This window comes from Crinia signifera, chromosome 3, assembly GCF_055691185.1.
Source record: "Crinia signifera chromosome 3, ASM5569118v1, whole genome shotgun sequence".
NCBI classification, from domain to species: Eukaryota; Metazoa; Chordata; class Amphibia; order Anura; family Myobatrachidae; genus Crinia; species Crinia signifera.
The window spans coordinates 215,780,982-215,793,320 of NC_139219.1; positions in this window are offsets into that span (position 1 = coordinate 215,780,982).

Below are 12,339 nucleotides of genomic sequence, written 5' to 3' on the forward strand. Positions count from 1 at the left end.
CTGATACTGATGCAGTGGTGGCCATATTTATTAGGGGTTACTATGCCCTATTGCTAGCATGGTTGGCCAGAGTAGTGCAGTAGCCATCTTAGGTGTGGGTAAATCAATGTTTTGTAATATGAACATGCCATAGATGGTTATTTAAATAACAGATCACAAATAAATGCTTTCTGCGGCAGACTTTCATTATTCTATACTATCCCTCACACTGTAAGCACTTTCTCGAGTAGACATGCGTAAGTCTGAGTTTCTTTTCTCATTATTAGAGACAGGATTATATGCATTTGCATATTTTGCCCATTCTCACTGGTTATTGCATATTTTACCTAAAATCTAGTGATGGTGCATATTTTAGACCCCGCCCTCTTCCCACCCGCGAGTCACAGCACTGCTTTGCCCTGCTGCTGCTGGCCAGGTAGTGGTAGAGTGTGCAGCCTGGGGCAATATGTGCGCAGAGTGGGGAACCTTGGATGTACGCTATGTCTGACACTGCTCTAGGCTGCCAATCCATGTTGATAAAAGTCAGTCGTGGCGGCGGATGCCATTACGAAGTTCCTGAACCTTTGCCTGCCCCTGGCCTTGGACTTTACACCAAGAGACAGACTTCTGCAGCAGAGGAGGAGGGCAGAAGGGTTGTGACATCACGCGGGTGGAGAAAATGCTGTGTGACAGCCAGTATGCGGCGCAGGGAGGAAGCCTTCCACTGCACGCCCTCACACGCTATGCTGACATTTGATCCATCGGCGCTGGAGATGAGGGTCCATGTAGTTGATGCAAGAAGAGCTTTGGACGCTGCAGTATGATGTAACAGCCAGCATACTGACATCTGCAGATGCTGTGGGCCTATTTTTGAGGTTTATTTGCAACTAATTGTATGCTGATTTTTAAATGAATAAGTTAAAAATTACTTTTTTTTTATTATTTAATGTAGCATATTTTAACACTTTTCATGCATATTTCAAGCTTTTTTTGTTGCATATAATCCTGTCTCTACTCATATATAGACTGATGTAATGGCTGCCATATTTATTATGGGTTAATATGCCCTATTCCTGGCAAAGCTGGCCAGTAAAGTGGTAGCCATTTGTATTATGGTTAAATCCATGCTTTGTAATCTGGGCTTGCCATTAGTAGCCATTTCTAAATGCCACTAGCCATATATGGCCATATTCTTAAAGCAGCTATATTTTTGAAAAGTTCTCTTGCATAACATTTTTTCAGTGCCACTTAAATAAATATATATGTATATGTGTGTGTCTTACCAGAAATAATACCCAGGTAACGTCTAGGTCGATCTAACAAACATTACACATTAATAATAGGGGGCATAATTCTAACATAATAAAAAATATATATGTGTGTGTGTGTAAAATTACAGAAACTTAACTTAAAATCAACATTTAACCCAGCAGGTACAAGTGTTTTGAGATTAAAAAAAAAATGTACCTCATTTCAGTCTGAGCCAAACCTATATGCCTATTTTTGGTTCGCCAGTTATCCTGTACCCATGCCATAGCGAAAAACATTTTAATCCCCTCGGTCATTGGTGTTTTTCTTTGAAATGTATGGAGAAGGGATGACTGGGGTTGCCACTGATGATGTTATGTACATGCTCGGCCCAACTAATTTTGACTTGATGTTTGGTTTTGCCTATATAGGCAAGATCACAAGTACAAACTATAACATATATGACATAACTAGTATGGCATGTGATGAAATCCCTAATTTCCACAGAGATGCCATTTATATCAACCTTGACAAATTTGGTGAGTGAACTTTTGCATGATCTACACATCTTGCACTCCCCACAACGATAAAAGCCTATATTTCTGGGTAGGAATCTTTTTCCATCCATATGCAAAGCACTCGAAACTAACCAATCTTTTATCGTAGGTGCTCTCTTATAAAAATAGGCTTTGCGGGCAGTGTTTTTTTTATTTATTTTTTTCAAAATTTCGTCTTTCAGGAGAATGTTACAATATTTTCTGAACACTCCCTCTACTTGTTTGTGCCTTTTATGGTACCCAGTGTTAAAGGCTATGGTAGAATTATTTTTCTTTTTTTCTGAGCTTGAATTTTAACGGACAAAAGGAGACTCTTATCCACATTGCCAACCTGATCTGCCATATTTTCCTTTTTTTTTTTTTTATATCATAACCTTTAACAACAAATTTATCAACCGTCTTTTTGGCTTGTTCTGTATATTTTATTTTTGACGAGCAATTTCGTCTAAGATGAGTAAATTGCCCTTTAGGGACATTTTCAAGCCATGTGTTTAGATGGTTGCTGGTTCTAGGTATGAATGTGTTATTGAAGGTACAAGTTTCTATATGGCCATCAAAAGGACAAACGGATCATCTGTGTATACATATAGAAAGATTTTTTTACGCATTTACTATTTACCATTATAATTTGGATTATTACAAAGAATATTTTATCTCTGTATTTTATAGACGCTCTTCTTAAAAAAGGCATTGCAGTATGCTGAAACGCATTGAATGAATCAAGTGTCTTTAACCTAATGGTGTAAGCATCTTCATATGTTTGCATGAGTGAGGTCACTATATATCACTCCAGGATCGTTTGGGAATCTTGGGAGCACCGTACAACAGGTATTGAGAATCTGGGGATCAAATTGTTGCTAATTTCAATTCCAGCAGCACCAGAACTCCCTCTCTACTAATCAGCCAATGGGGGTTGGGATTGTTCGGTCTACGGCAACTAGGTTGACCAGCACTAGGTCCACATAAGCATAAGGTTGAGTCAAAAGGTCAACATGGGGTTTTTCTGTTTTTGACCCGAATGTTGACATGGACACAGTTTGAAGTGCACCGCATCGCTTCGCTCGCAATGCTTCAGATACTGTGCCTTGCTACGCTCGGCACACTATTTTATTCTTCCACTACGCCCTAATGTACGGCAAAAAAAAAAACGGTGAAAAACCCCATGTCGACTTTGCCCATGTTGACCTTGCTGCCTGTCAACCTAGTGGTGTTGAGTTGTTCAGAGAATTGGAACTATATAAACTATCCCCTGCAATCTAGATGCATTAGGGTTGGCACCTTATTTTTTTCTGTCCACTGGGGACATTGGAAACACTGAGTTGTCCCCAAAATGATGTGGGTGCTCTGGAGATGCATTAAGGAATGTATGCCAGAAGGCTGCATATGTATATGCAAAGGTGTCAAACACCTAAAAACACATTATAGTGTAGGTAGATGCCCCCATCGACCATTTGGAATGAGCCATTGCTGAGTTATCATGGTGGATAGTCAAACAGTCTTGCCTGGCCAAAGTATGATTTTGAAGCTGGCCAGCCCCGCTTGTTGATCATAAAGGGCAATAAGAATCAGAAATTTCTAATCCTGTCCGTGTAAGTTCATAGAGCCGTCACCAACATCAAGTGAGGCTTACTGAGGTGAAATATTCAAGTATTTAAAAAAAAAAATGATCACGATCTTTGGCTTGATGTGGAACAGAGACACCATTATGGGAAAGTAACCGAAGCGAGTCCTAAGGACTGCCTAATCTGTATGAAAAATCAGAAAGGGTGAGTGTTAAGGTCAGACCTGCAAGTCGACCACTCTGCGGCTGACTCAATTGTAAGTTGGTAAACTGAATTCCACACAAATAAATGTCCACCCTATGTAGGGGCTCAAATGGAGTGGATTGGAGAGTCCTAAGAACCAAAGGCCGGTGTCATGGAGTAACCGAAGGGGAAAATGGTGGATTGACATGTGGGAAGCCCTTTAAAAGAGACTCATACGTCTGATAAGAGAATTACCTTCAAGGACCGAGAGTAGAGGCTCAAATACAAGCGCAGCTGTAGGAAGGGTCGATGCAGAGAAGCATTGGGGAAAGACCTAAAAATCCTGTCACTAAGGCTGCCATGGGTAGGTTAAAGCCACAAGGAGCAGCCTGCATTATTCCAATGTCTGCCTGCAAAGGACATGCAGGAATCACTGAAGATGCATATGAGCAGGTACAGCCTCTGTATCACTAGTGGGTAAACAAAGAGATCTTGAAGCTTTCAAACACCTGCAGCCTGTAGATATGTTGAGACAATATTGCAAAAATTTCCATCTGAAGATATTGAGAGTGAAATAGAACATACCTCTACCATTTTGAAGGTGGAACTAGAGCCAAGGAGCTGTATAAAAAGAGTACTGAACCCCTGTCTAGTAGCCTTTTAGTATGGCTGTTCGATTCATTGTTAGGTAGAAAACCCCTGCCCCTGATCACAGGGAAAGTACTCCAGCAGTTTACGACAATTGCCCTGTCAGGTCTCCCAAGCAGAATTGAAGGCCACCATCACTGTGCCAGCTCACATGGAGGGGCAATGAGACATTAGCAGCCTTAAAGACAAATTCGCGACCGAACCGGAAAGCTGTAGCCTGTGAAGCTGCACCGAGTCTTGGCATTTAAGTTTGCAGACAAATGGAAGTATCGCAGCAACCATTGCTCTATGGCAAATGGGCTTTTGTATGAGGTATGCTGGTAAGCTGTGACTCACTTGAAGATACACTACCAGGGGAAGCTGCAAGTTGGTTCCATATTCTATTACCTGTGATAATAGGGGTTGCTTCTCTCTGAGTGAAAAGCGTGGCACAGAGGTTAGTAAGAGGGATTCCTCTACCATCGTGGTTCAAAACCTTAAAATAAAGCACATCCATACAGATTCACCAGCTATCTAATATAGGAGCAAACCCCCCAATACAGTGTTAACTTAGAAGACCATAAAAAGCCAACTAAGAATGTTCCCATGCGTCAAAGTCCCCCCACCTACCGCCTGCATTGTACCACTGAGGAGTCCGATCCGATAGATTTAATGTGCAGCCTGTCCGACCTCCCCACTCTGACCTAATGCACATGGGACCGTGCATCAGGTCAGAGGGGATGTCCCTAGCAGGGCGTGTTATGGTTCAAGGGTGCAGGTAGAGGCACCTCATGTCACCTGTCTGTCTCCCCCTCCCTCTAGATCAGGGGTAGCCAACTCCAGTCCTTGAGAGCTACCAACAGTTCACAGTTTCCAGCTCACCTCACAGATACACAGGTGCACTCATTACTGACTAACACATTTGAAAAGATCCACCGGTGCAGCTAAATACTTCACTTGTGATTTTGTGAGGAGACCTGTAAAATGTTAACTATTGGAGAACTGGAGTTGGCTACCCCTGCTCTAGATTGTCAGCTCCTTAGAGCAGGACCCTCTCCCCTCCTGTTCTCACAGCACTCTCTTCTTGCATTTCAATTACAGCTCTCTTACTCGCCTACAATCTATACCTGCATCTCTTCTCACTCACTTCCCTGTATCTCAGCTGTATTGTGTACTAAGATTTGTGCTGTTAATTGTGCTCTGTTTTTGTTCTTCTGTCGCTGTTATGTCTAGTTCTGTATACCTTGTACTGTTCTAATGTGTTCTACATGTACGGTGCTGCGTACCACTTGCGGCGCCTTATAAAATCAAAAATATAATAATAATGTCAAACACATCCAATTTGGGCCGATTTCTCGATCCGTCCAGAGTAGCTTTATATTTGCCATTGATGGGGTTTTTTTTATAGGTTTTTTTTTTTTTGTAACCTCAATGGGCAGTTGGTGCTCAACAAATCATCCCTGACAGAGCAGGAAGTAGCTTAATTTGTAACCAGACTAGACCAGGGATGGGGAACCTTCAGCCCTCCAGCAGTTGTTGAACTACACATCCCAGCATGCTTTGCAACTGTTTTAATATGGCAAAACTGTAGCAGGGCATTCTGGGATGTGCAGTTTAACAACAGCTGGAGGGCCGAAAGTTCCCTATCCCTGGACTAGAATAAGGTATAAAGGGAGACCAGCCCAAACTACTCTCCAGAGAAAGGCTGAGGCATGCATATAATATGACTGCCTAACTTGTTAAGGGGAGAGTAAAGGAGGCAGCCTAAAGCAAGCAGTAAACCAAGTTGCAAGCATGCTCAGGGTTAGAAAGAGGCAACAGGAAGCCTCTGCCTCCCCCCAGGGACAATTTCACGCTGTCCTGGTGATCCAATGTGCGGAGCTGCGTGCTAGACTGACACTCACCCGCACTGTTGGAGACCAACACTGGCAATAAAAAGTGTATGGAAAAAAAAAATGGAAGATAACCAAACTATACTTAAAATCAGTTTTGACATGTTCTGACATGTTCTATCTGAATGTGACTTGTTACATTTCTGTACCCAGTGAGTAATATATATAGAGGATATTTGTTCTTCTTAGGCTGGTTTCACACACTCCGGCTCCTGCCGGACTGTGAAATCCCGTACGGCCAGGGAGCCGTGCCGCACACACTAGTTTATCATGGAAGGGATGGCCACAGCCCGGCAGCCGTCCCTTCCAGTGGCGGGATCCGGCTGCAACCGTGCGGCCGGGTCGTAACCGTGCGGCCGGGTCGTGGCCGTCCCGTGTGAATGGACACAATAGTGTCCATTCACAACTAATGTGTGCGGCAACTAATGTGTGCGGCACGGCTCCCTGGCCGTGCAGGATTTCACCGTCCAGCAGGAGCCGGAGTGTGTGAAACCAGCCTTAGGCTTCTATGGATTTGGATGAAATTCTGTATATATACCCTTCAATGTTGAACTTAAAATGCTCATGGGGTTTAACCTTAGAAAAATCCACCCCTTCCAGGACCAGGGCCATATATAATATATACAGTACCATGCAAAAGTTTTAGGCAGATGTGGAAAAAATGCTGCAAAGTAGGAATGCTTTTAAAAATAAGTGTTAATTGTTTATTTTTATAAATTAACAAAATGCAAAAAGAATGAGCAGAAGAGAAATCTAAAAAAAAATATTTGGAGCATGGAGGTTGCTCAAAACGTATTGGAGAAGATCTTCTGTATATGTAGGCTTGAATAAATCCTTCTGTGTCTTTATGTAATCCCAGACAGACTGCCTTCTGTTGCAACCAAATATGTCAAATTTGACTCCTCAGTCTAGAGCACCTGCTGCCATTTTTTTTTTTCAACTCAGTTCCCATGTTTTTATGCTAAGTTGAGTCCCTTGGCCTTGATTCCACTTCTAAGGTAAGGTTTTTTTGGATGCAATTTTTCCATGAAAACCACTTCTAGACCCACTTCTCCGAACGGTAGATAGGTGTATCTGAGTCCCACTGGTTTCTGCTAGTTCTGAGCTAAATGGCACTGCTGGACATCTGTCAATTTCAAAGGAAGTAAGTATGATGTGTCTATCATCTGATGCACAAAATACCCTGGGCCAACTACTGCATCCTCAAAGTTGGCCATTTATTTGTGCTTCTTCAAAAGAGCTTGGTCAGCACATCTTGAAACCCCAGTCTGCTTTGAAATCTTTGCCTGGGAGAGACCTTGCTGATGCAGTATAACTGCTGTGCTCAGTCTGGTCATGGTGTATGACCTGTGACATGGAACTGTTTTTTACAACCTCACCTTTGTAGCAGTTTGGCTACATCTCACCCAGTTTTAAACCTCCTAATGACCGTGTTTCAACCTACATTTTTTAAATTATGATCTTTATCACCTATAGATTCCTTGACTTTGTGCAAGTGTACCTAAAAGAATTGATGATATTTTGAAGCAAAAGGGTGGTCTCCTCAAATATTGATTAGATTTCTATTCATTCACTTTGCATTTTGTTAATTGATAAAAACAAATGATTAACACCTATTTTTTGAAACATTCTCAATTTGCAAAATGTTTTGCATTATGTATATATAAAATGTGTTAGTTTGTTTTCCTGTTTATGCATTTGCACACCAATGCACTGATTGTGAGGAAGCCAATGCAATCCATTTGGATCCTAGCCAGGTTTCAGAGGGAATTAGGGTTCCAGGCTGGACCTCACAGCTGAATGCTCTGGAGCTTTGATCCAGGGAGCCTTTTCTGGGTTTTCCACTGTACTGTTTTGTGAGAACACTTCACAAAGTGGTAACATTGGATCCCAGTAGACATACAAGGGGGTTTGGGTCCCATTGGGACTTTTGGTTTAGGCTAGGCAGACCTTTCACCTTAGTGTGCCTGTTCTGGGATTTAAACTGGATGGATTTGGAAGAAAACTTTACAGAGTGAAAGTCCAGAAGATGTACTAGGGGGTTGGGATCCAAGTGAGACCTTCAGTGATTTCACATATTAAACTATTTAAAAATATTTGTAAATAGTGATTTAGTACCAAAATGATCAGTGTTTTGTGCAACCGGTGTGTTTTTATATTGTTTATACCTGAAAAAAATCTAATTAACAAGAAATTCATTCAGCTTTGTTCTTGGCATGACACCTAGTAATACAATATTTTGTTTTAACTTTAAGATAAAAACTTAACAAATAGAAGCCCAAATACAATCTATAGTGGAAGGCAAATATATGATATTCAACCATAAGAGAGATAGCAGTCAGAGGGGATTCCGACATGATCCTGAAAGGCAGGGAACCTATTTCAAATATTTGGGTTTCATTTTAACCACTCTATAATGTAAAAGAGCAACTATGCAAAACTGAAAATGTAAGGGGGTTGCAGTGGTGTGGTCTTCCAAAAAAAAGTGGTTTACTTCCCATCATCTTCTTATTAGAGCTTTCAGCTGCGCCAAGAATATCTAGAATATTTAGCCTATAGTAAATGGAGCAGATTCATTTAGCTGTTTTTTTTTTGTTTGTTTTTTTGGGGGAGGGGGTTGGAGTCTGTTGTTTATTCAGATGAAGTGGCATATCCAGAAGTATCTGATTTCGAGGGCCTAGTATCTGTGATAAAGGAAGAAGTACATAACTGTTCCCATGAATATAGAATGTATATATGAATATAGTGTTCCCATTCTAAGCTATCCGGTATGCAAAACTTAATTCTCTGATTTTAAACAAAAGTGGGAGTTTTCTCATCCAGTCTGCATGGAGGGGGCCAGTTATACTAAACCATAAATTTCAGGGACTAGTTCAAAATGACAACCAGACTTCCATTGAATGTTTTTGATTAAAGAGTATTTATAAACACTTTAAAGAAAGCACAGTGGCTTTATCAGGGAAACCCCATAGGAATCCTCTTGAGCATCGCTACTGTGATAGCATAAATAAAGTTAAATCTGCAGTTTATCCCATGAATAGAGAATTGGACTTGTCCATTCAACTGGGTAAATGGTCTTGCACCCAGCAGTCATCAACAGGCCTTTAAAAAGTAGGATCAACCACAGTACGAAAACAAAGCAGCCAAGTTTTGATACAGACACATGGACCCTTTGGCTCTACTAATCGATACACTCATTGTTCTATGGACTTTTTATCTAGCCTAGATATTGCCACCACTTCAGTGCACACTTGGGTACTCAGGAGGGTAAGGAAAGAATTGTAGTGATCTTAATAGCAATAGCTTTGCTGGAAAGGGTCTGGTACTCTGATGTACTAAATATTGCAGTAGGCCCAGGGGGTCAGGCTTCGACATCAACAAGGTCTGTTCCAGGGGCTGATTTCAATTTTTTTTTGGCAGGGATATCGATGCAAGATAAATTTAATGACACCACACTTGAAGACAATATCTTGATAAAATGCAGTCTTTTAAAAGCATATTCAGAGCTAGAAAGTCTCTTCAAACGATGAGCATGGAAGTAATATATTGCATGGTGTGATGTTAGGTCGATTTTCCATTCAAAACATTTCCTATACTGCTCAGTGTGTACAGGCTATTGTGCACTTCCGCAGTTGCTATCGATGGACACTAGCTTTGATGCGCCGCTCATCAAATCTGAAAATGTTGCTACTGAACTTGTTTATGCTTTTTAAGAAAGGAACATTATAGTACTGTCCTTGATAAACATTGTTCCAGTGTGTACACAGAATCATCTGGGTTTAAGGGCATTTGCGTCAATTTCAGAAATGAATGCCGGTCATTCTAATGCGTTCCCAGTTTAAGTTTTGATCTTTTTCCTTGCAAAGGATTATTTCTTTTCTTCTAGTGGGGCGAAATTTGCAACTTTGTGTAGGTCCCTTTAGGGCACTGGTTCCCATGTTGGGTGCCTCGGAATGTTTGCAATGGTTGTGGGTCCACAACCAAAACAAATTATTTATGCTCAAAGTGATAGGCAAAACTAGTGCTGGTGGCTGACAATCCATAAAATATATGGACAATTACAACCACCGATATGTTCCTCATCACATTACTGAGCCTGAGAGTGACCTTTAAGCAATATGTAATTTTTTAAATTTATCCATTAGAAACCTTTTGATAAGGGCTGCCTTGAACAAATGCTGATATTCTAGGGTACCCTGGTCAAGAAAGTTTGGGAACCACTGCTTTAGGGTATAGAAAACAATCTTTTTGAAAATTGTTTTCTTTTAGCTATTTAATCAGCTATAAGAGTTTCAGAATTAAGCATGTTATCTATGCCTCCATTTCTAGTTATTTATGAAAATGGGACAAAGTTCCACACACTGCAATCAACCTAAGTGGTTTTGGCATTCCATCTTAATAGAGAAGTTATAATACTAACTTTTGTTATTGTAATTCAAGTATAAGGACAACTGATAGTTTATACTTTATGAAGCTAAGAAATGTTTACCGGAATTCAAATAAATGAAAGCCTTATAAATTAGGGCTGTGATGCATCATGTATATTAGGGAGCTAAATTACCTATAACAGCTCGGTATTATGTCTATTCTACTTGTTAACTTGGGACTTTGTGGTGAAGCATTGAACTTTTGCAAAGCAGTTACATTACCTCCGTTCATTAATTAACCCCATTGTACAAATTTCATGATTTTTTTTCTGGGAAATGTGGGAATATCCTCTCATGGGGACAGTTATTGTAAATTCTCATGGTCAAGCAGTGTCTTCCACATAGAGGAAGGGAACACCGCTGCCTCTCATGTTTTTATGGGTGGTGAATGTGTCACTTCGGTTCTTATTCTATAACCTATACTTTGGGTCTTTTTAAATTGAGGAAGGGTTGGAGGTGAGCTTGTATACTAGAAAGTGGTATACCATATACCCATGTATCGGAGAAGGATATTTGATGGTACAGTAAGCACCAAAAATCTTATTTCCGGTAAGTGTCTTTGCGTGTTTTTCAGTGTATCTTATACCTAATATCAGGGCTGGGCAATTGCGGCCCTCCAGATGTTGATGAACTACACATCCCAGGATGCTTTGCATTAGTTTTGCTATGTGGCCATGCTGAAACTGATGCAAGGCATGCTGGGATGTGTAGTTCATCAACATCTGGAGGGCCGCACTTGCCCAGCCCTGCCTAATATGATTAGAAACATTTGGAAGCGGAACTGAGAAAAACTCCCAATAGTTTATTTTGTAATTTTTTCCCCACAAATATTTAATTGGAGAAATACAGGTTACATAGGAAAAAAATCATATATAATTTGCAATGGAATTGTCACCTAAGTACAGAAATAAGCATATGGAGTGAGAGCTGCACACACGCTACTTGTCTGAACAGCAAAATATATATATTATTTCCCTTAAGAAACATCATGTGAAGAATAAGGACTAGATTGAGAAGTCAAGATGGAGGCCATTATAAAGACAACATCTCTGTGTTATACTGTGTAGTCGAGGTTACAGCTGTGTGAAGTAATTCTTTTTTTATGTGTGTGGGGGTCAATCGCACAAGACTGCAGTTCCTATTATAGTTGTATATATAGGTATTGCCCCCTCTTTAATTATTTATCATGTATGTTTACACTCTAGAGTTTAGGGGTGTTCTACCACAGACAAAGTACAATTTGATAAACTTTACGGGAAAGAGAAAATTCTCAAACAATAAAATGTAACCTTTATTACATTTCTTAAAACTGCGAAATACACTGCTCAAAAAAATAAAGGGGACACTAACATAACACATCCTACATCTGAATGAATTAAATATTCTATTATTAAATACTTTGATCTTTACATAGTAGAATGTGCTCACAACAAAATCACACAAAAATGATCAATGGAAATCAAATTTATTAACCCATGAAGGTCTGGATTTGGAGTCACACTTAAAATGAAACTGGAAAAACACACTACAGGCTTATCCAACTTTGATGTAATGTCCTTAAAACAACTCAGAATGAGGCTCAGTAGTGTGTGTGTGTGGCCTCTACGTGCCTGTATGACCTCCCTACAATGCCTGGGCATGCTCCTGATGAGGTGACGGATGGTCTCCTGAGGGATCTCCTCACAGACCTGGACTAAAGCATTCGCCAACTAATGGAAGGTCTGTGGTGCAACGTGGCAATGGTGGATGGAGTGATACATGATGTCCCAGATGTGCTCAATTGGATTTAGGTCTGAGGAACTGCTGACACACTCCAGCCACATAAAGGTCTAGCATTGTCTTGCATTAGGAGGAACCCAGGGCC